Source organism: Podarcis cretensis, assembly GCF_951804945.1.
Source record: "Podarcis cretensis genome assembly, chromosome: 7".
Lineage (NCBI taxonomy): Eukaryota > Metazoa > Chordata > Lepidosauria > Squamata > Lacertidae > Podarcis > Podarcis cretensis.
In genome coordinates this window covers 82,790,576-82,812,006 of record NC_137176.1, presented here as the reverse complement: position 1 = coordinate 82,812,006, position 21,431 = coordinate 82,790,576, and the positions used below count along the sequence as shown (strand labels likewise).

Genomic DNA, 21,431 nt, shown 5'->3' with positions numbered 1-21,431 from the left:
AGTGGGCTTCAACAGGTGATGGAGCAATTCCTACAAGTGATGGGAACTCTCCAAGGTGCTGACCGCAAGCTGCTACCTGATAGACTTCCAATGCCCTTATAAAGTGTGTGTGTGTGTGTGTGTGTGTGTGTGTGTGTGTGTGAGATATTGGGTTGTTCTTGTGTTTATTATGAATTTTGTGTTTAAATGTTGTGATTTTATGTTGACAACCACCATGAGACCTGTGGATATAGGGCAGTACATTGGTACCTCGGTTTAAGGACAGTCCGGTTTAAGAACGATTTGGTTTATGAATTCCGCAAAACTGGAAATAGTGTCCCGGTTTGAGAACTTTACCTTGGTCTAAGAACAGAATCCAAACGGTGGAAGGGCACCAACGGTGGGAGGCCTCATTAGGGAAAGTGTGCCTCAGTTTAAGAACAGTTTTGGTTTAAGAATGGACTTCCAAACGGATTAAGATCGTAAACCAAGGTACCACTGTATACAAATTTAATAAATAACAACAAGAACAACAACCAGATTAACCCTTCCCTGCTGCCCAACCATGGATTATGTTGGCTACATAACTGTGCCCTTAAGTTCAGGCCCAGATCCATGCTGGAACCCAAGTATGAGGAGTCCAATCCTGGCATCCAATGAAATGTAGGTGTGCTTAAAGGGACCATATATAGAAGAGGGTGAGTTGGTGAAAACTGCAGTGGATGGAGACATTTGGTTAGAACCTTTCCAGCTGCCATAGAAGACCCTGGTTGGGAACATACTGCGCTGTCAGCCCCTGGCTTACACTAATAGCATTTCACACTTGTTACTCTCCAGAAGACACTTTGAAACCACTGCACAATAAACATGGGAATTTGACCAGGACGAAAAGTGCAGCAAGGCATGCAGAAACTCACACATCCATTAGCTGGAAAACCAGTAATAAGCATCAAATAGGTCGTGAGAAATACTGCTGTGAAAATTTTGTAGAGTGGGGAGGGGAGGAGGCCCGTTGCATTTTCTCCATAACATTTCCCCTCAAAAATATTTAGGCATATTGTAGATCAAACGCAATGATGGGGGTGTGTGTGAAAGCATCAGATATATAAAGATATAGACATAATTGGCAAGCCTCAAAACATGCTCTCAGTGTGTAATATTAATAGCAAGTATTATGACACTGTTGCCATGACAGCCACCACAAGTTTAGTTTTTGGATATCACCGTGGAATCAAACCCGAAAAACAGGCGCTTTGCTTGACATTCTTTATAAAGCGATATTCCAGTAACGCAATGTAGTGGATGTGGACAAGTAACACTGGTAGTAGCTGGGGGGAAATAATTGTTTACCAACAACAGAGACACACTTCCCTTTTAAATATCTGCCCACTACCTTCTCCTTCAAAGGTTCAGCGGTTTGGTGGGTATGCAAATCTCCAGTCTGTGTGTATGTGTATGTTACAGGTAGGTAGCTGTGTTGGTCTGCTGTAGTCAAAACAAAATAAAAAAAATCCTTCCAGTAGCACCTTAGAGACCAACTAAGTTTATTATTGGTGTGAGCTTTCGTGTGCATGCACACTTCTTCAGATACTGCTTCAGATGTATGTGTTGCTGGGGGGTGGGATTTGCTACAATTCCCAGAGTGGCTCAACCATCAATCCCTCTTCATAGGGAACTCTGGGAACTGTAACTCTGAGAAAGGAAATGGGGTCTCCTAACAACTATCAGCACGCTTAACAAACTACAGTTCCCAGAATTATTATTTGGGGGGGGGATCCATGGCTGTTTAAAGTGGTATCAAAGTGCTTTCTGGTGTGCACAGAGGCTGCATGCAAAATGAACATTTTATAGGCGGATGCATTGAGCACTGTGCATAAAAGGGTACCCAAAATGTAGGACGCAATGTGATACGATAATCTTTACGATACAATAATCTTTATTGTCATTGTCCCATACAGAACAACAAAATTGAAAAATCTACATAAAACATTCAAAACCCAACAAGCTTGCTATCCCAGCTATCCCAACCTGGTTAGCCCCCTAAAAGCTGTGATACCCCATTTTTAAATACAATATACTCCCATAGAGACTCCTTACACTGCATTTAAAACCAAAATCGCATTAGGGTAGAAACTGTTTCTCAGGTGGCTAGTCCTAGTCTTTATAACCCTGTACCTTCTTCTAGAAGGCAGAAGCTGAAGAGATCATTTCTGGGGTGCGCACTATCCTGCGCTATCTCTGCAGCTTTCTTATGGCACCTGGAAGCATAGATTTGATCCAAGGTGGGAAGAGTGCACCCAATTATTCTCTCCTCAGTCTTTACAACCCTGGACAGCATTGTTTTTTCCCTGCCCGCGCAGCTCCCAAACCACACACACAGACCATAAGTTAATACACTCTCCACAGTACAATGGTAAAATGCCATTAACAGGTCCTTTGAGAGATTGTTTTTCCGGAGGATTCTCAGAAAATATAACCTCTGCTGGGCTCTCTTCATCAGGTCTTTGCTGTTTTCTCCCCAATAGCATGCAATGGGAAGGGGCCGACCTAGGATTGAGAGCCAGCAAGGCTGGAAGAGGATGGAATTAGTAGCTCATAACCTCTCCAGTCAACTTCAGGACCTCTGTCTCTAGTGAACCCTTGGCTACAGCCAAAACTGGCATTTGTTCTTCTCAACCACCACCCTTCCCTTTTCTGCTTTCTTCCCATCAGTTTCCTACTTCCAGCAGACAACTCGAATGGGCTATTCCCACCTCGGCCCATTCTCATCCTCCTACCACCTGCAGCTTGTCATCCATCAACATGATTTTATAATAAAGAAGCAGCAGCGAGGAGCAGCATCAAAACAAAAATCAATGGTTAAGCAGCACCGACAGATTGTCAATATGCTGCGTGCAACTTTTCCCAGTTACATAAAAAAATGTCCTATGGTTTTTGGGAAGGGGGAAAAAAAGCAAAGTTTCTCTCTCCCCCCCCCCAAAAAATGTACCATTGGACCCACTAAGGAGTGTGTCAAACAGATGTCGCCCACCAGCTTTGTCATCCCACACTAAATAAAAAATTCTTTTACTGAGGTTTCATGGTTTAAAAGGAGGGGGGAATCAATGAGCTGCCAAAACATTTTAATGACCTCAAAAATATGGGTTTTCACAGGGCTGAGACACACAGCGGCTGAGGACAAGATATGGAAATACTGGCCGATGGGTCTTTTAGAACCTGGAGCTTTAAAACGGAGTCAAAAACTGTTGAAGTGAGGGGCAAGTGGGGTTAAGCAAATGCACCAAGGAAATCCAAACAATGTGTTGAAAAACCCTGAGTTGTATAAATTACCAGTAAATTTGTTCAACATATTTCAGGGTTTCCATTTGTCTTTGCATAACAGCTGAGATTCATGGATTGCAGGGGGTTGGACTAGATTACCCTTGGGGTCCCTTCCGACTTTACAAGTCTATGATCCTATAATAGCATTGCAGCCACGGGCACAAGAAACTTGAGGGTTTTGTGTGTTTTTTCCCCCTCCCCTAAATGAAAACCGAGGTTGTGAGGAAGAATTCCGCCTTTGGTTTTGCAGAATCACGGAACACACAAACAGCCGTGGGAGAAATCAGAGCCATAACTCTGGCCAACGAGGGGCATGGCGATGATAGTCTTATCAGTTAAATAAAAGAAGGCTGGTAGTTCCATCAGGAGAGCAATCCTATGCACAAGAAGCTGGCGTATAGCAGGAAGGTGTAAGTCAGGGGTAGGCAAACTAAGACCCGTGGGCCGGATGTGACCCAATCACCATCTCAATCCAGCCCACAGACGGTCTGGGAATCAGCGTGTTTTTACATGAGTAGAATGTGTCCTTTTATTTAAAATGCATCTCTGGGTTATTTGTGGGGCCTGCCTGGTGTTTTCACATAAGTAGAATGTGTGCTTTTATTTAAAATGCATCTCTGAGTTATTTGTGGGGCATAGGAATTCATTCATTTATTTATTTTTTCAAAATATAGTTTGGCCCCCCACAAGGTCTGAGGGACAGTGGACCGGCCCCCTGCTGAAAAGGTTTGCTGACCCCTGGTGTAAGTTAAGCTGGAGTACAGTTGCACCAGACCCAAGCCCTATTCAGCAGCGGGACTGGGACTGGTGCTCTGCCTAAGCCTGCCTTTAAAACTGTCTTCTATGCTGGGTAGCCACATTACCAGGTGACAAAGGCGCCAACTTGCATCAAGGATTGGAGAGGTGATGATGTGCGCATGACCTCAGGGTGTCGTGCGTGTGATTTCGTGATGTCAGGACGTCGGGGGGAGCCAGGGGGTGGTGCTGAACACAGTGGCAGTGTGACTTCAACGGCCGGTGGCTCCTCCTCTCTCCTGTTTGGCCTCCACTCCCTCGTGCTGCAGTCACCACCAGTCAGGGACTGCTTCCCCATCTTTTCCTTACATGGCAGGAGAAGGAGGAGCCGCCGCTGGCTCAACAATCAGCCTCCCCTCGCCTCCTGCTGCCACCACCAGCCAGGGGCTGCTTCTGTTAGAATTCCTGCTCCATGACTGCAGTCATGTGATTGTTGTCTTTCACATGACGGTGTATGTTTTGACTCCACAGAGTGGGAAGTGACGGACACAGGATGTTTGTGTTACTGTGTTCTGTGAAGTGGGAGTACTGTCCTTTGTTCTTTCTTTTTGCTGTCTGATGCTAGAGAGAGAGGGAGCCATGTTGCAGTGCTCCGTGTGTGTTTATGTGTAAATAAATTAGATTAGCCAAAATGCTGAGTTGCTGCGGTCTGTCACGCGCATGATGCGTAAGCTCTGCGGATCCCCAAAGTGTGCCGATGTCGGTAGGCATCGGTCACTGTGATGTTCATGCAGAAGAAAGCTTATGAAGCTCCCGAACGATCAACCAGGAGGGAGGGAACATGCCAGTCGGGCATGTGTCTCTGCCAGGGTCCTATTCGAGTGTAGGCTTAACTCCTGACAGCTTCCTCCTCCTTCCCCTCTCAGTTCAACACTCGTCCTCCCCCTCCCCCTTAACATTCAGAACATGAGCAAAAGAACTGGGCCCCTAGGAGTTGGGGGCCTCTGCGAGGTGTACAGGCTTAGGATTCCCCCCCCCCTTTGGCAAACTTACAGCAGCTTTGGCTGGATGAGCAATTTAAACCAACATATAATGGGCTGGGGACGTGGGTGGCGCTGTGGGTTAAACCACAAAGCCTAGGATTGCCAATCAGAAGGTCGGCGGTTTGAATCCCCGCGACAGGGTGAGCTTCCGTTGCTCAGTCCCTGCTCCTGCCAACCTAGCAGTTCAAAAGCACAAAGTGTAAGTAGATAAATAGGTAAGGAAGGTAAACGGCGTTTCCGTGCGCTGCTCTGGTTCTCCAGAAGCGGCTTAGTCATGCTTTCCACATGACCCGGAAGCTGTACGCCGGCTCCCTTGGCCAATAAAGCGAAATGAGCGCCGCAACCCCAGAGTCGGCCACGACTGGACCTAATGGTCAGGGGTCCCTTTACCTTTACCTATAATGGGCTGAGCCAGGGTTGTGAATTTGACTCCAGCCAAGAGGGGAATCAGCTGGCCGAGCCAGAGATCGGCCGCATCCTAAACTGCTCGTCCAGACAGATCTCGCCATAGGATTGCCCGCCCACTCCCCCAACCGACAACTATTAATTTGATTTGTGTCAACCTAAAACAGCTCCCCACATGTGTCTCAAACCCACTATTTTTAAAGATTAAAACAAAATCTGGTGTTTTATATATACACGTATATGCACACATCCCTCATCCAGTGTGAACAGAGGGTGCATGTATAAATAGACGCTTTATCGCAGAAGGGGCAGCCAAGAATCAGACGCTTGCTTCTGCGCGTTTTGCAGGGAACGGTCACCATTCCCTGCACGTGCCTTTGACAACTGACAGGGAACCTGCCCGTTTCGCACTCTGGGTATTTATACCCACACTGAAAATGTCAAGTGCAAAGCCGCCCACAACACTCAACTATTTTGCCTCGTTTGGGAAGAGTTGTTAGAGGAGTGTCAGCACACGGGCACAACATTAACATTTCAAGAGCCTCGGTGCTCGTCTTCACTGCAATAACTTCTTTGCAGCAATGCTGTGGACAGCAGCATCGCTTTCCAGGGTTGCCTCATTTAATGGAGAACACAGGCTCAGACTTCAACATGTGCTTTCATCCAAATTTATTGTGTCTATGTAGTCCACCGATGGCAATGATAAGGGGAAAGGCTGTAGCTCAGGTTCAATCTCCAGCATCTCCAGAAGGACTGGAAGGGAACCCTGCTCAAAACTCTGGAGAGCAGCTGCCAGCCAGTGTAGACAATATGCAGCTAAATGAATCGGTGGTCTGACTCGGTATAAGGGCTTGTTTTCTCTTGCTCTGGTGGGTAGGACTTGAACCAATGGGGGAAGGAGCGTCTCCACCCCCACTGTTCTGCCTGGTCGCTGAGGTCCAGCGCCGAGGGCCTTCTGGCGGTTCCCTCGCTGCGAGAAGCCAAGTTACAGGGAACCAGGCAGAGGGCCTTCTTGGTAGTGGCACCCACCCTGTGGAACGCCTTCCCACCAGATGTCAAAGAGATAAACAACTACCTGACATTCAGAAGACATCTGTTCAGGGAAGCTTTTAATGTTTAATAGGATATTGTATTTTAGTGTTCTGTTGGAAGCCGCCCAGAGTGGCTGGGGAAACCCAGCCAGATGGGTGAAGTATAAATAATAAATTATTATTGTTGTTGTTGTTATGATTATTAAGAAATTAGATTCCGACTAAACTTCAGGAAGAACTTTCTGGTGCTAAGAGCTGTTCAACCATGGAACGGTCACCTTCTTGAGGTGGTGGACTCTCCTTCCTTGGTGGTTTACAGGAAAAGGTTGGATGGCCAAGGATGTTTTAGGTGAGATTCATGCAATGCAGACCACAGAGATCTATTACGTATACAGTGGTACTTTGGGTTACAGACGCTTCAGGTTACAGACTCCACTAACCCAGAAATAGTACCTGGGGTTAAGAACTTTGCTTCAGGATGAGAACAGAAATCGAGCGGTGGCAGCAGGAGGCCCCATTAGCTAAAGTGATACCTCAGGTTAAGAACAGTTTCAGGTTAAGAACGGACCTCCGGAACGAATTAAGTTCTTAACCAGAGGTACCACTGTATAAGGGTATATAACTGGGTATACAATTTCTTCATCCTTCCTGCATAGTCCCTAAGACGCATAAAAATGTAGAGCTGAATGGGACCCAGAGGGTCATCTCTGGGTCAACCACCTGAAATGTATGAATCTTTTGCCCAACGTGGGGCTCAAACCCACTGAGATTAAGAGTCTCGTGCTCTACCAAACATCTTTTATACCCTCCTCTGAAACCACTCATATTTGGCTAGATGTTGGATGGGGAATCTGCGGTCCTCCTTCAGTCAGTACAGCGTGAGACTCTTAATTTCATGGATTTGGTCCCCACCCTGGGCGAAAGATTCCTGCATTTCAGTGGGTTGGACGAGATGACCCCCATGGTCTTTTCCAACTCTGCAATTCTATGATTCTATACGTTTTAAGACAGCAACTACCCATCATCTCTGACCACTGGCTGTGCTGCCTGGGGCTGACAGAAGCAAGAGACCTGCGGCCTTCCTGCTGTCACTGGTTTCCCATTCCTGGTGTGCATCCTTCAGGAAGCACTCCCAAATTCATCCCCTTGGAATGTCAGTTAAAGGGATCACAGTGTGCCTGAGTGAGAAAGACCTCTGCCTGATTTCCTTAGAGAACCACAGCCAATAAGAAGCTAAAGAGACAAATAAAATCTCGGTATATGCTCAGCATAATCACAGCATGAGCTGCCTTGCAATCAACAGTCTTATTCCTGGCTTGCCATTTTCACAGCAAAAGCTGGTGCACTCAGAAGCAGATTGCATCCCCTGTCGATCCATGCAAATGCTATTATATTTTGTAATGGTATACTGGATTTTATTTACACATAGCTTACAGTTACCATGCATCCCTTTTTGCTGTTGTGTCTTTCAGAAAACTATAGCTCACAAGCAGAGTACACCTCCTCTGAAATGAGGGCAGTTCCAGCTGACCTGTTTTGTTCAGTATATATCCTGATCTGTTTACAATGAGATTAGACAGTGCTGGCTATTTAATGAGCATTTGTGGGGAGGTTAGGTGAAGCTGCAGCAAAGCAAGTGTTAGCTTACACTTTTTGTCTTGAATTTTCTCGTCACTTTCCTTACTGCAAAAAAGACCGATCTTCCAGGGAAACAGGTTTGCTGCACAAAGATTTCCCAATCAACTATAATTATGCAGCCTGAATTGCCCTGATTGAATCCCACCCCCATCCCCCCAAAATAGCAGCAGCCTGGAATCTGCTATTGGAAAAACTACAACCACACACACACACACACACACACACAAAATAACCAGGACACAATTCCATTTTACACCCGCTACAGTCTACTATCGCCGAAGAATTGACGCTTTTGAATTACGGTGCTGGAGGAGACTCTTGAGAGTCCCATGGACTGCAAGAAGATCAAACCTCTCCATTTTGAAGGAAATCAGCCCTGAGTGCTCACTGGAAGGACAGATCCTGAAGCTGAGGCTCCAATACTTTGACCACCTCATGAGAAGAAAAGACTCCCTGGAAAAGACCCTGATGTTGGGAAAGATGGAGGGCACAAGGAGAAGGGGACGACAAGAGGACGAGATGGTTGGACAGTGTTCTCGAAGCATGAGTTTGACCAAACTGTGGGAGGCAGAGGAAGCCAGGAGTGCCTGGCGTGCTCTGGTCCATGGGGTCACGAAGAGTCGGACACGACTAAATGACTAAACAATAACAACAACAATCTACTATAACAAGCCAGACTCCACTGCCAGTAGCAGGGAATTTGATTCCTTCAGCATATCGGAACAATGGACGTTCTAAGCATCTCTAATGAGTCTTGTACTTTAGTTGTGATTTCTGCATTGCAGAAGATAGGACTAGATGATCCGGGGGGGGGGGGGGGGGTTTCATCTACACGTCTATGAGTCTATGAGTCAATAAACCCAACATTTGCATTATTATTTATTGCCATCTTCTACTGTCATACAAACTCTGGAACTGCTAGGTATTCAGAGTTAAACATTAAACAACTGTGGGTGGTAGCCAACTTAGGTTTTACTCAGAGTATACCCATTGAAATTAATTTGCCATGTTCATTAATTTAAGTTGGTTTACTCTGAGTAAAACTTAGCTGAATACCACCCCTTAATTCTCCAAAATGGCAACATCTGTTTAAGTGTTTTATCTATGTTTTCTAATCAAAGAAAGCCGGGGAACATTTTCTCAAGTGAAGAGCACAGGGTTAGAAAAGAAGCAATATAGGACAGCCCTAATGATGAATGGGTTGGAGGGTGGAATTTCCCAATGGGGGAAAATGCAAAAGATTCAGAAGCAGGACTTTTGAGTATACCAGAAATAAAAAGAAAACCAGGGTGATTGGGTAGAAGTCTTAAATGTTGTAGGGCAGACTTAGGCAAACTCGGCCCTCCAGATGTTTTGGGACTACAACTCCCATCATCCCTAGCTAACAGGACCAGTGGTCAGGGGTGATGGGAATTATAGTCCCAAAACATATGGAGGGCTGAGTTTTCCTATGCCTGTTGTAGGGAAAGCGAGGAGCGAAGATAGAGGTTATTAACTTCCTGCCTTCCTGCTTCCTAGAACCAGAAATCCAATAAAAACTGATTGGCGGCAGATTTGGGACAATAAAACCAAGCCATCATCACATGAAGGGCAATTACAGAGTGTGCAGCCACACAATGTAATAATGATTGATATTGGCTTTAGAGCAGTGACTCTGATCTGTGACTCTACAGATCAGAGGCAGCCAGATGCTGTGGGATACAGTTCCCATCAGTCCCAGCCAGCGTAGCCAATGGCCAGGAATGATGGGAGTTGTAGTCCAGCAATATTTGGAAGGCCACAGCTTCCCCATCCTTACTTTAGAGCAGGCTTCCTCAACCTCAGCCCTCCAGATGTTTTTGGCCTACAACTCCCATGATACCCTAGCTAGCTGGACCAGTGGTCAGTGACGATGGGCATTGTAGTCTCAAAACATCTGGAGGGCCAAGGTTGAGGAAACCTGCTTTGGACGATTTTTCAGGAGGTTGATTAAACAAATTAACAGCAGCAGAAGCATGATAGCCACATGGAGGTTCCATATTCAGGGGCAGTACATCTGACTATCAGTTTGCCGGGGAGCAAACAACTAAAGAGGACCATCTGGTTGGCCACAACAGAGAACTGGATGCACTGCACTTGTCAGTGCCCTATGGACGCCTCCTTTCTTCTCCCTAGGTTAGGGAGCTTCCAGATGACCTGTTCATTGAACATTCATTCTGATTTGTTCGCATGGTTGAAAGGAGGTCAGATGATGTTGCCTTAAACCATTTCCAGTTAAGTTTCCCCATCACTTTATTTACAGCAAGAAGTCCAGAGCTTTGGGGGAAGTGAGTCTGGTGCACCAAACCTCCCAATCAACTACAATTGCACTACCTAAATCAGGAAAAGGTAGGTAGCCGTGTTGGTCTGCCATAGCTGAAACAAAATAAAAAAATTCCTTCCAGTAGCACCTTGTTGTTGTTTAGTCGTTTAGTTGTGTCCGACTCTTCGTGACCCCATGGACCAGAGCACGCCAGGCATCTTAGAGACCAACTAAGTTTGTTCTTGGTATGAGCTTTCGTGTGGATGCACACTTCTTCAGATACATTGAAACAGAAGTCACCAGACATCTTATATATAGTGAGAGGGTGGGGAGGGGTATTACTCAGAAGGGTGGTGGGAATGGGTGATTGGCTGATAGGTGTGGTAACCCTGTTTCGGTGTGTCAGAAGAATTGTGCATGCACACAAAAGCTCATACCAATAACAAACTCATGGCCACTGGGCCCATCAACTCCTGGCAAATAGAAGGGGAAGAAATGGAGGCAGTGAGAGATTTTACTTTCTTGGGCTCTATGATCACTGCAGATGGTGACAGCAGTCACGAAATTAAAGACGCCTGCTTCTTGGAAGAAAAGCAATGACAAACCTAGACAGCATCTTAAAAACAGAGACATCACCTTGCCAACAAAGGTCCTTATAAAGCTATGGTTTTCCCAGTAGTGATGTATGGAAGTTAGAGCTGGACCATAAAGAAGGCTGATCGCCAAAGAATTGATGCTTTTGAATTATGGTGCTGGAGGAGACTCTTGAGAGTCCCATGGACTGCAAGAAGGCCAAACCTCTCCATTCTGAAGGAAATCAGCCCTGAGTGCTCACTGGAAGGACAGATCCTGAAGCTGAGGCTCCAATACTTTGGCCACCTCATAAGAAGAGAAGACTCCCTGGAAAAGACCCTGAAGTTGGGAAAGATGGAGGGCACTAGGAGAAGGGAACGGCAGAGGACGAGATGGTTGGACAGTGTTCTCGAAGCTACCAGCATGAGTTTGACCAAACTGCGGGAGGCAGTGGAAGACAAAAGTGCCTGGCGTGCTCTGGTCCATGGGGTCACGAAGAGTAGGACACGACTAAACAACAACAAGGTGCTACTGGAAGGATTTTTTATATTTTAAATCAGGAACCTTCTGCATGTAGAACATAGGTGCTCTCCTACTGAGCTACACCCCATTGCTTAACCTGTTGGCATACGATTGACTCCTACCCCAAATTACCAACACCTTGGGGAAAGGGGAAAGAGATTGCTTTGAGCATACCGGCAAATTAAGGGCTCTGTGTTAGTGCACCTGCTTAGCATGCAGAATGTTCCAGGTTCGCTCTCCAGGCAGGGCTGGGGATGTCCCTTGCCTGAAACCCTGGGAGCTGCTGCCAGTCAGTGTAGGCAATCCTAAGCTAAATGGGGCAAAGCTTTGTAAAAGGCTGCTTCTCAGGTTCCTAAACTGGAGAGGAGAGGAAACAGGGGCACAAACAAGGGTTATCTTGGCATTTGTGCTGCATTCTCATCCACCCCACTCCAAATCCAGACTTGGGGATTTGATAAGCACTTCTTTTCATAACAGAGAAGAATCTCTTCCTCCTCAGCATCAGAACTGACATGATATAGTTGCCTTGTCTATAGGGGCAGGGAACGTAGGAAAGCAGGTGTGTGCGGGGATGACAAACAGATTAGCAGCTATAAGCTGATCAGCAAGGATTTCCCACCTTCCCAGCCACGGGTTCTGACTGCAAATGGAGGAGCGACAGGGATTGTCAAATCTTCCTGACAGCTATGAGCGCACGCTCAACAAACTGCAAGAGGGTTTGGCAAGGGGGCATTTGAAGAAGGCATGCTTTGCATATGGTGGGGGGGGGGCAGATGCAAAGGAGAAGAAGGTTCCTACACCTTTAATAGCCGCACAGACTTCAGATTTCAGCTAGATTTCAGCAGGTGTAGCTAAGCTGAAAGTCTACACAGCTGTTAAAAGGGCAAGCAAGAGACCTAACTCATTTTTTCACCTGGTCCTGCTAAATATGAAATATACTTTCCTCTCCAGACTGCATAAAGTTAAGAAAAGGGGCAGGGGAGAGAAAACCCCAGATATAATTATAAGGACGCAGCTAACGACACAGGGTTCAATAAGCAAAGAAAGCTCTACGCTTTGTGTGAATTAGGTAGTGTGTTGAAGTGGCTAGAGCACTGTCTCCCAAACTTGGGTCTCCAATTGTTTTTTTGGACTACAATTCCCATCACCCCTGACCACTGGTCTTGCTAGCTAGGGGTGATGGGAGTTCTAGTCCAAAAGCAGCTGGAGACTGGGAACTACTGGGCTAGAGCATAAGGCTGTGACCAGGGTTCAAATCTCCTTCAGGCAACGGAGCTGATTTGAGTGACCATCTTGGCCAGCTGTTTCCAGGCTAGCCTACCTTGCAAGGTTGTTGTTGGGGTGAAACGGGAGGGGAGAGGAAGCATGGAGGGGGAACGGGATTAAAGGGAAAGGGAAAACGCTCAGATAAAAACCATGACGCTCATTGGGTGACCTTGGGTCCAGCCACCAGCTCTCAGCCTAAGCTCCCTCGCAGGGCTGTTGGATGGATAAAAACGGGGAGGAAGAGGACCATGTAAGCCGCCTTGAGCTCCTGGGAGGAAAGGCGGCGTAAAAAATGTTAAGAATGCAACATGCAAAAAAGGAAAAAAATTGCAATGCACCTCAGTCCACTGTGCCCAAGCCAAGGGAGGGGAGAGGAAAAATGAATCAGGGAGGACGGACTCTGTTGCTGCTGCTGTCTCCCTGGCCCTGCAAATGGGAGCCTATGCGCATTCTCCTCTACAAAGCGATACCCGCGCCTGAGATCGATGCCCGCACATCCGCGGCGGGCAGCGCACGCACTCACCTGCGCCGCTCCCTTTCCCTTTGCAGCCGGAGCCGCCGCCGCTGCTGCCATCTTGCTCCCGCCCTGCCCTATTAAAGGCTTCGCCGAGGCGCTCTGCATGATGGGGGCTGTAGTTTCTGTCCTTCTCTCTCCCCTCCTCCTCCTCCTCCTCCTCCCGCCCCTGTTGCGCGGCAGAGAAAGATGCCCAGGGGCTGCTGCAGCGCAGCGGAGCGTCGCCGCAACTGCATCCTCTGTGCGCAAGGCGGGGCGAAGAGCAGCACATATTTGTAAGTCAGGGCTCAGCACTTATATCCTTGAATGTTCAGGCAGCCTTAGCCAGCTTTGCATAGGTATATATTTCGGTTCAATAAATAAATGGTGTCGACTACTTCGAGGTGCCTCTGAGCATGTACAGAGAGCGCCTTCCCCAGGGATGAGAATATTTGGTTAAAGAGACCTAAGTGGGAGAGAAAAATATTATTATTTTATGTGATTTTATGCTGTCTTTTTATTCTACTGTTTCAATGCAATTAAATGCAAATAAAGAAAAAAGTTGATATAATAATAATAATAATAATAATAATAATAATAATAATAATTTATTTATACTCCGCCCATCTGGCTGGGCCTCCCCAGCCACTCTGGGCGGCTTCCATAGAAACCAAAAATACAGTAAAATATCACACGTTAAAAACTTCCCTGAGCCTTAAGATGTCTTCTGAATGTCAGGTAGTTGTTTATCGCTTTGACATCTGCTGGAAGGGCGTTCCACAGGGCGGGCGCCACTACCGAGAAGGCCCTCTGCCTGGTTCCCTGTAGCTTTGCTTCTCGCAATGAGGGAACCGACAGAAGGCCCTCGGCGCTGGACCTCAGCGTCCGGGCAGAATGATGGGGGTGGAGACGCTCCTTCAGGTATACTGGACCGAGGCCGTTTAGGGCTTTAAAGGTCAGCACCAACACTTTGAATTGTGCTCGGAAACGTACTGGGAGCCAATGTAGGTCTTTCAAGACCGGTGTTATATGGTCTCGGTGGCCGCCCCCAGTCACCAGTCTAGCTGCCGCATTCTGGATTAGTTGTAGTTTCCGAGTCACCTTCAAAGGCAGCCCCACGTAGAGTGCATTGCAGTAGTCCAAGCGGGAGATAATCAGAGCATGCACCACTCTGGCAAGACAGTCCGCAGGCAGATAGGGTCTCAGCCTACGTACCAGATGGAGCTGGTCAACAGCTGCCCTGGACACAGATTTAACCTGTTCCTCCATGGACAGCTGTGAGTCCAAAATGACTCCCAGGCTGCGCACCTGGTCCTTCAGGGGCACAGTTACCCCATTCAGGAGATCAAAACAGTACAAGGTTATTATTTTCTTAACCACAGTTTTATCATTATGTAAAGGGTATTGCTGAAGGGAAACCATAAATGCTTGTTTACAAAGCTATTGTACTACCAACCTTAGTATATGCTTCTGAAACATGGACCACTTATAAACGCCATCTTCTATGCTCATGTCTTCTATTGGGCCAATCCATCCATGCAGCTCAGCACTGTCTACCCAGACTGGCAGTGACGTCGTAATGTTTTTCTCAGACTCTGGGTGCCTGCAGTTTGAGGTCCCTATAAGATGCAATTGCTCTGATGGCGCCACGGGTACCTCACTGGTGATGACCCTGGCGCTGCTATCCATAAGTAGCCCTGCAAATGCTTAATTCCACACATTTCCCCCCCCCCAGATCTTTATTGAAACTTAACATATATACATAATAACCAAAATTCCCAATGATTCCCTCAAATAAAATATAATATCTAAATTACAACAGCGGCATAATTATACACTTAATTATAAAACCCACCACCCACTCTATACTTCCCTCCACAGCAATTCGACTTCTTTATATTTCTTTCTACCTTCCCCCCACCCCTTGCATTCTATAATAATTTATTTTTGTTAAATTCTGATTTTTCCTTCTTTCTTTATTGGTTTTGTTATTGCTTACATTTTTTATTCTAGGCCGATTAGCATGTCATTTTTAGAACAATATTTTGACATATAATATTCGAAATACTTCCACTCCATTCTTAACTTTTGATTTGATCGATATCTTATAACTGAAGTTCATTTTGCCAATTCTATATACTCGCTTAATTTACAAATCCACTCTTCCTTGGTTGGTGTATCCTGAGATTTCCATTTCGTGGCAATCACTACCCTGGCAGCTGCTGTTGCATATAAAAATATTGTTTTCTTCATATGTGGTATGTCTTTGCCCACCAACCCTAACAGATAAGCTCTATTCCACACCTTTTTTTTTGCTCAAGCACCACCACACTGGAATATTTTCCTTATGCGTACGCAATAGCAGAAAGATTCTGTTTTCATAAAACGCAACACAAAACAGCAACTTATTTTCCCTCTCACAGCTCGGCTCCACAGTAAGTGGAAGTTTAGCTTGATTTATAATCCAAATTACTTCAGTAGTTTGGAGCAAGCACGCAGCGCTAATTGTCAACCCAGAAGAATGCCTTATTTAAATGGGGACCATTTTCTATTAAGGAAAGAGCCTGCAGGCTATTAAGGATCACGGGGCTTAATTTGATTTTAAGATTTTGGGGTCTGTTGCGACAGTAGATTAATATGCACGAAGCAGTTCTAGGAACACGGTCTAGGACGGGTGTGAAAAATCAGGGTTTGCATAACCTCCCGTTTGTGCGTGACTTGCTCATACCAGCCATGAATAATTCATCCTGGAGGGAGGAAATATTTAATACTTCCCCCACTGCAGTCTGTTGTGGAGGCTGTTGACCCAGTGAGGTGGGTGGTGAGAATAGAAAGGGGCTGTGTTACCAGAAGAGGGGATCCAGTTCAGCTCCAGATTTGGGATGATGCAGGCATTTCTCACACGCAGTGCACCAAGTCAAGGGGGCACAACATTGAGAAGATCCATAACTAAGAGGATCCCTTGTGGGTGCCAAATTTGGGGCTCACAAATTATAAAATTTGACTGTAGTGTCTTTGAGGGCAGGGTCCTGTCTTTGTCTCATGAAACTCAGTAGAGCTCCATATACATTGAGGAAACCACAGGAATAACTGACGCTGCTCATCCCATCCCACCCTCCTCTAGAAAAGTGGTAACATTTTATTTTATTTGTTAATTAAAAAAAATAAGCTTTTACAATATACAAAATAAAAATAAATTAAATTCACAGACAATCATTCTCATATTTTGACCTCCCCCTTCTATGGTTCCTTGTTTATATTTTAATTTACTGCATATTACACCAATTTGTTATTTACCCTCTATGTTACTTATATGTTGTTGTTGTCGTCGTCATCATTGTTGTTCCTTACTGCACATTGTTTACATTAACCCTGCTAACGTCTTAATTTGTTTACAATAACTTTGCATATATATATATATATATATATATATATATATATATATATTCCTTCCAGTAGCACCTTAGAGACCAGCTAAGTTAGGTATTGGTATGAGTTTTCGTGTGCATGCACACTTCTTCAGATGCAAATATACTCTTTTTTATTATTATTTCTTAGTAATTTATTGATAGCTCAAACGCCAAAATTGTCAAGCTCGGGATAGTGCTGAAATTGGGAAAGTTGTCAAAGGCAGGAAATTGCAGTAAGTATCCAGATCTGAAGAGCAATAAACAAAACGAACCCACCACTCCTCAGCAATGCGCTGATCGTAACAACATTTAAATTGCTGCGCCGGGGGGGGGGGGAATTGTGAGAGTCATCGGCGGGGCAGAGAGGAAAACACAGCCTGTGAAGAAACCTCCCAAAGCAAAATAGAGCCATTTCAGCCCATTAAGAGAGACAGAACATTCCTCTTCTAATTTTCTAAACAGATGGTCTGACACAGTTGGTAATGTTGGAAGGTGCAAATTTCATCTCGCTCTTTCCAGTGTGAGTAGAAAATAACAAAGACGACATTGGGTGGGGGAAGGGATGGAATGAAGGCTCAGCAGCACAGGTGCGGGGGAGAGAATCCAACATAAAAAAATATGAGGAGAAAGGAAATTATCGTTGGGGGCCCTGCCTGCAAGCAATGGAGTTCAGGGTTAGAGGCATTAGAAACTGAGGAGGTTTCCATCAGAAAGGAGAGTGGAAACTGCAGCAATTCACATGCTCATCGATGGTCAAGAAGGGAAATACAGGTGGTATTTACTATCATTTTCATTTTTTTAGTCCACAAGCTTTATGTAAGCAGTTACATTGTTTCCTGAATTGTTTCTAAGGCTTTGCTTCATTGAAATGCATTGACATTGATTATGTAACTGGTTACATAACCGGCTACATTTGTTCCAGCAGACTGCAAGGCAAGCAAGGTAGACTCTAGGGGAAGCCGGACTGCAGTGGAACAGAAGCGTTGCAAGGAATACAGGACAGGGATGGAAACGGCTTCCTCCTCACATCCCATATGAGAGGCTTGAAACAGACAAGGCAATTGAAATTAGGCATGGGAGAATGAAAGAAGGATAGAGTCCAAAGGATCCTCGAGGTGATCAACAAATGGAGGAGGGTTGGGAAAATTTTTCACTCTGCATTGCTTTCCGGGCAGCCTGGGCCTGATTCACACCATACATTCAAAGCACTTGTGACACCACTTTAAACAGTCATGGCTTCCCCCAGAGGAATCGGAAAACTGTAGTTTGTTAAGGGTGCCAAGAGTTGTTAGGAAGTCCTCTGATAGTACATATTGCATGTTTAAATGGAGGGCACAGAGAGATGTGCGTAAAATTTACATTTGTCACCCCACCCATTTTTGTCTCTGGCCCTGTCCTCCATTGGAATATGGCCCTCAAAAGGTTGCCGAGAAGTGAATGTGGCCCCTGGACTAAAAAAATACTCCCCAACCCTGCTGTAGAGGACTGATGCAATCAATAAATGGGGAAATGGCAGTTCGGGAAAGGGGGGGTGGTTTTTTGGCAGAACCACAGTGCAAGGAGGAGATGGATAAACAGACACATTAAATATATTCACAAATTCAGCATCAGTCTCTTTTGGTCCCAAGGAAAAACTAAAGTGAAATATAATTTTGCAACACATAGTATGGATGAAAATAAGGTGGTATGAGAATCTGTGCAATTCACACAGCCACTTTGAAGGGGCTCTTTTAAAATTCTCATTAATGAGACTTTTACAAAATGGGGAAATAAACAATGTCTGCTTGATATTTCCCCAATTAAGCCTAGGCCTGCAGAGCTTGACTGGATTTTGAGTCATGACGGTGACTCATTATCCTATATTTCTGAAATTCCCTAAAGCGAGAGATAAAATGCCACGTGGGCATTAAACAAGGATGCAGGGATGGGGAGGTATGGGGAAGTCAAAGAAAGAAGGGTATGAACTGATGAGCTTGAAGTTATACTGTTCTATATTGTTTTTATTATTTGTTTGGAAAATTAATAAAAATTATTATTAAAAAAAAAAAAAATGCCACGTGGGCATACGACTACTAATAGGTTGGCAACATTGATATTAACATGACTTTTAAAAGTCAGTTTAATAGCACCAGTTTTTACAGAGTACCTCTCGAAATGGTCTCCAAGGTGTGATCTTCAGCTCTGAAGAAAAAGAGAATAAAAATAATCCCCACAGAATGATTCCAGTGAACAATTTCAAACTGGAAATAATCAGGCACAATTATTGACGTGTTTAATGGGGAGGGGGAATACTAGGAACATCTTCTTCAGGTGTAGTTTTAAAAGCAAAAATAAAAGGTTTGAAATATACGCAAGGTTGACAGGAAACAGCAAAGCCTAGGTTGATGAACTACGTGTTTTGCAGGATGTAGAACAGTATTTGCAAAGGAAGAAAGGAATCTGCCTTATACTGACTCAGCCTCTTGGTTAATCTACCGTATTTTTCGCACCATAGGGCGCACCGGACCATAGGGCGCACCCAGTTTTTTTGGGGGGAAATAAAGGGGAAAAAATTATTTTCCCCCCAGGCGCAGGGCTGGGGCGGGGGAAGCTCGAGCTTCCCCCAACCCCAGCCCCCAAACAGGCAGCTCTCTGCAAGCCGTGGGAGCGCTCCCGCTGCTTGCGGAGAGGTCCGCGAAGCCTGGGCGCGCTGAGCTCAGCGCGCGCAGGCTTCGGCATGCTGGCAACTCTCCGCAAGCAGCGGGAGCCCAGCGCTGGGCTCCCGCTGCTTGCGGAGAGGTGTGCGAAGCCTGGAGAGCGTGAGGGGTCGGTGCGCACCGACCCCTCTCACTCTCCAGGCTTCAGCAAAAGCCTGCATTCGCACCATAGGACGCACACACATTTCCCCTTCATTTTTGGAGGGGAAAAGTGCATCCTATGGTGCGAAAAATACGGTAGTTCAGAATGTGTGCTGGGCCCAGAGGTAACCCATGAAATGCGGTCCAGGTCCGGTCCCGAATCCAAGGGTTCCGTGAGGAGTCAGTCTGACAGGGCCAAGGCAGGAAACCAGGCAAGGTCAGGCACAGGGTCTCAGGCAGGTTCTAGGCAAACATCAACATTGCTCCCGCAACCTGGGGTGGGGTCCAGCAGCCTTTTATCTTTGTCAGGGTAACACCGGTCCTGATCCCCCAGTGACTCACCTCCCTGTCTCACCCAAAGACGAGCACTCCTCCTGCGAGTACTCAGGTCTCTCCTTCTCTCAGACCTCAGTCTCTGCAGCTCAGGAGATTTCGGTGGGTTACTAGACCCAGAGGCCACCTCAGCATCTCCTGACCCAACTGGTAGTGGAGCAGCTGTAAGTGATTGCCCAGCTGAAGGCAACGAGGTAATCCCTGCATCTGGAGCCAGGGCAGGCTCAGACCCCTGACTCAGCCCAGCTGGTGCTTGTTGCAGGGGAACCTGTGCAGACTGGGACTCTTCAGAATCAGGCCCCAGTCTAGGTTCAGCTGCCACATGAGGCAAAGGATCTGGTGTGAACTGAGACTCCTCTGGCTCCAAGTCCAAGTCCCACGCCATCACAGAATGGTCTACACCAGGTGTGGGAAAGTCTTGGGCCTCCAGCTGCAACTACAGCTCCCATCAGCCCCAGCAAGCATGGCCGATAGACTGCGATGATGGGTACTGAGAGTCCAACAACATATGAAGGCCCAAACATTCCCTCCACCTAGTCCACACTGATTGGCATCAGCTTTCCAGTATTTCAGAGAGGAGGTGTTCCTTGAGAACGAACCTGTGACCTTCTCTATGCATCTGCAAGCATCTGGTTGACTACTGTAAGAATAGGATGCTGGGCTAGATACGCCATTGGCCTAATCCAGCAATATCAGTCAGCAATATCAAAAGCAACATGATAGCCAGAAACAATTACAATGTGAAAAACTTTATGGAATAATTCAAAACATCAAAACTATCAAACTGAAGTCTCTGAAAGTCTCTGAAATGAGTCACGGTGCCAGACTTTACCCGGCGGAGAACAAGCTGTGAAGCTTTGTATAATCAGCAAATGTCCAATTCTGATGTCCAACTCTGAACTCTGCTGAACAGTGTTTCCAGATAACAACTACTGTTTCGTTGAATTCTTCATCAGCCAATTCTTCATCAGCCAATTCGTTAAGTGTTGAACTATAAAGTTTTTCATATTGTAATTGTTTCATGGCAATCACTCGCTCTACGTGGGGCTGCCCTTGAGACTGACCCAGAAACTCCAGTGGGTGCAGAATGCCGCAGCGAGACTCCTTACGGGGTCTTCGCTGCGAGATCACATTCACCCAGTACTATACTAGCTGCACTGGCTCCCCATGGAGTACAGGATCAGGTTTAAGGTGCTGGTTTTAACCTTTAAAGCCTTATACAGCTTAGGACCCTCGTACCTACGGGACCGCCTCTCCTGGAATGTCCCACAGAGGAACTTATGGTCTTCAAATAAAAACATCCTGAAGGTTCCAGGCCATAGAGAGGTTAGGCTGGCCTCAACTAGAGCCAGGGCTTTCTCGGCTGCAGCTCCAATCTGGTGGAACGCTCTGTCACAAGAGACTAGGGCCCTGCGGGACATGACATCTTTCCGCAGGGCCTGCAAGACAGAGCTGTTCCACCAGGCCTTTGGTCAGGGCGCAGCCTGACTCCCTCCTTTGGCAATCTGCACAGAATTTTTGCTTAATGGTTGCCATCAATTTGATTTTAATTAATTTTTATAAT

At 46.1% G+C, this 21,431-nt stretch overlaps 1 protein-coding gene across 4 annotated transcripts in view; it reads right to left on the bottom strand.

The window, feature by feature from the left end:
* The window catches only part of EFR3A (EFR3 homolog A), an 87,847-nt gene extending 74,404 nt beyond the window's left edge, over positions 1-13,443 (bottom strand). For all 4 annotated transcript variants that reach the window (XM_079984243.1, XM_079984244.1, XM_079984242.1 and 1 more), the window contains exon 1: positions 13,318-13,443. The gene's annotated coding sequence lies outside the window, so the exon portion shown is untranslated. The remainder of the gene's footprint in view (positions 1-13,317) is intronic.
* Positions 13,444-21,431: the final 7,988 nt, after the last annotated feature.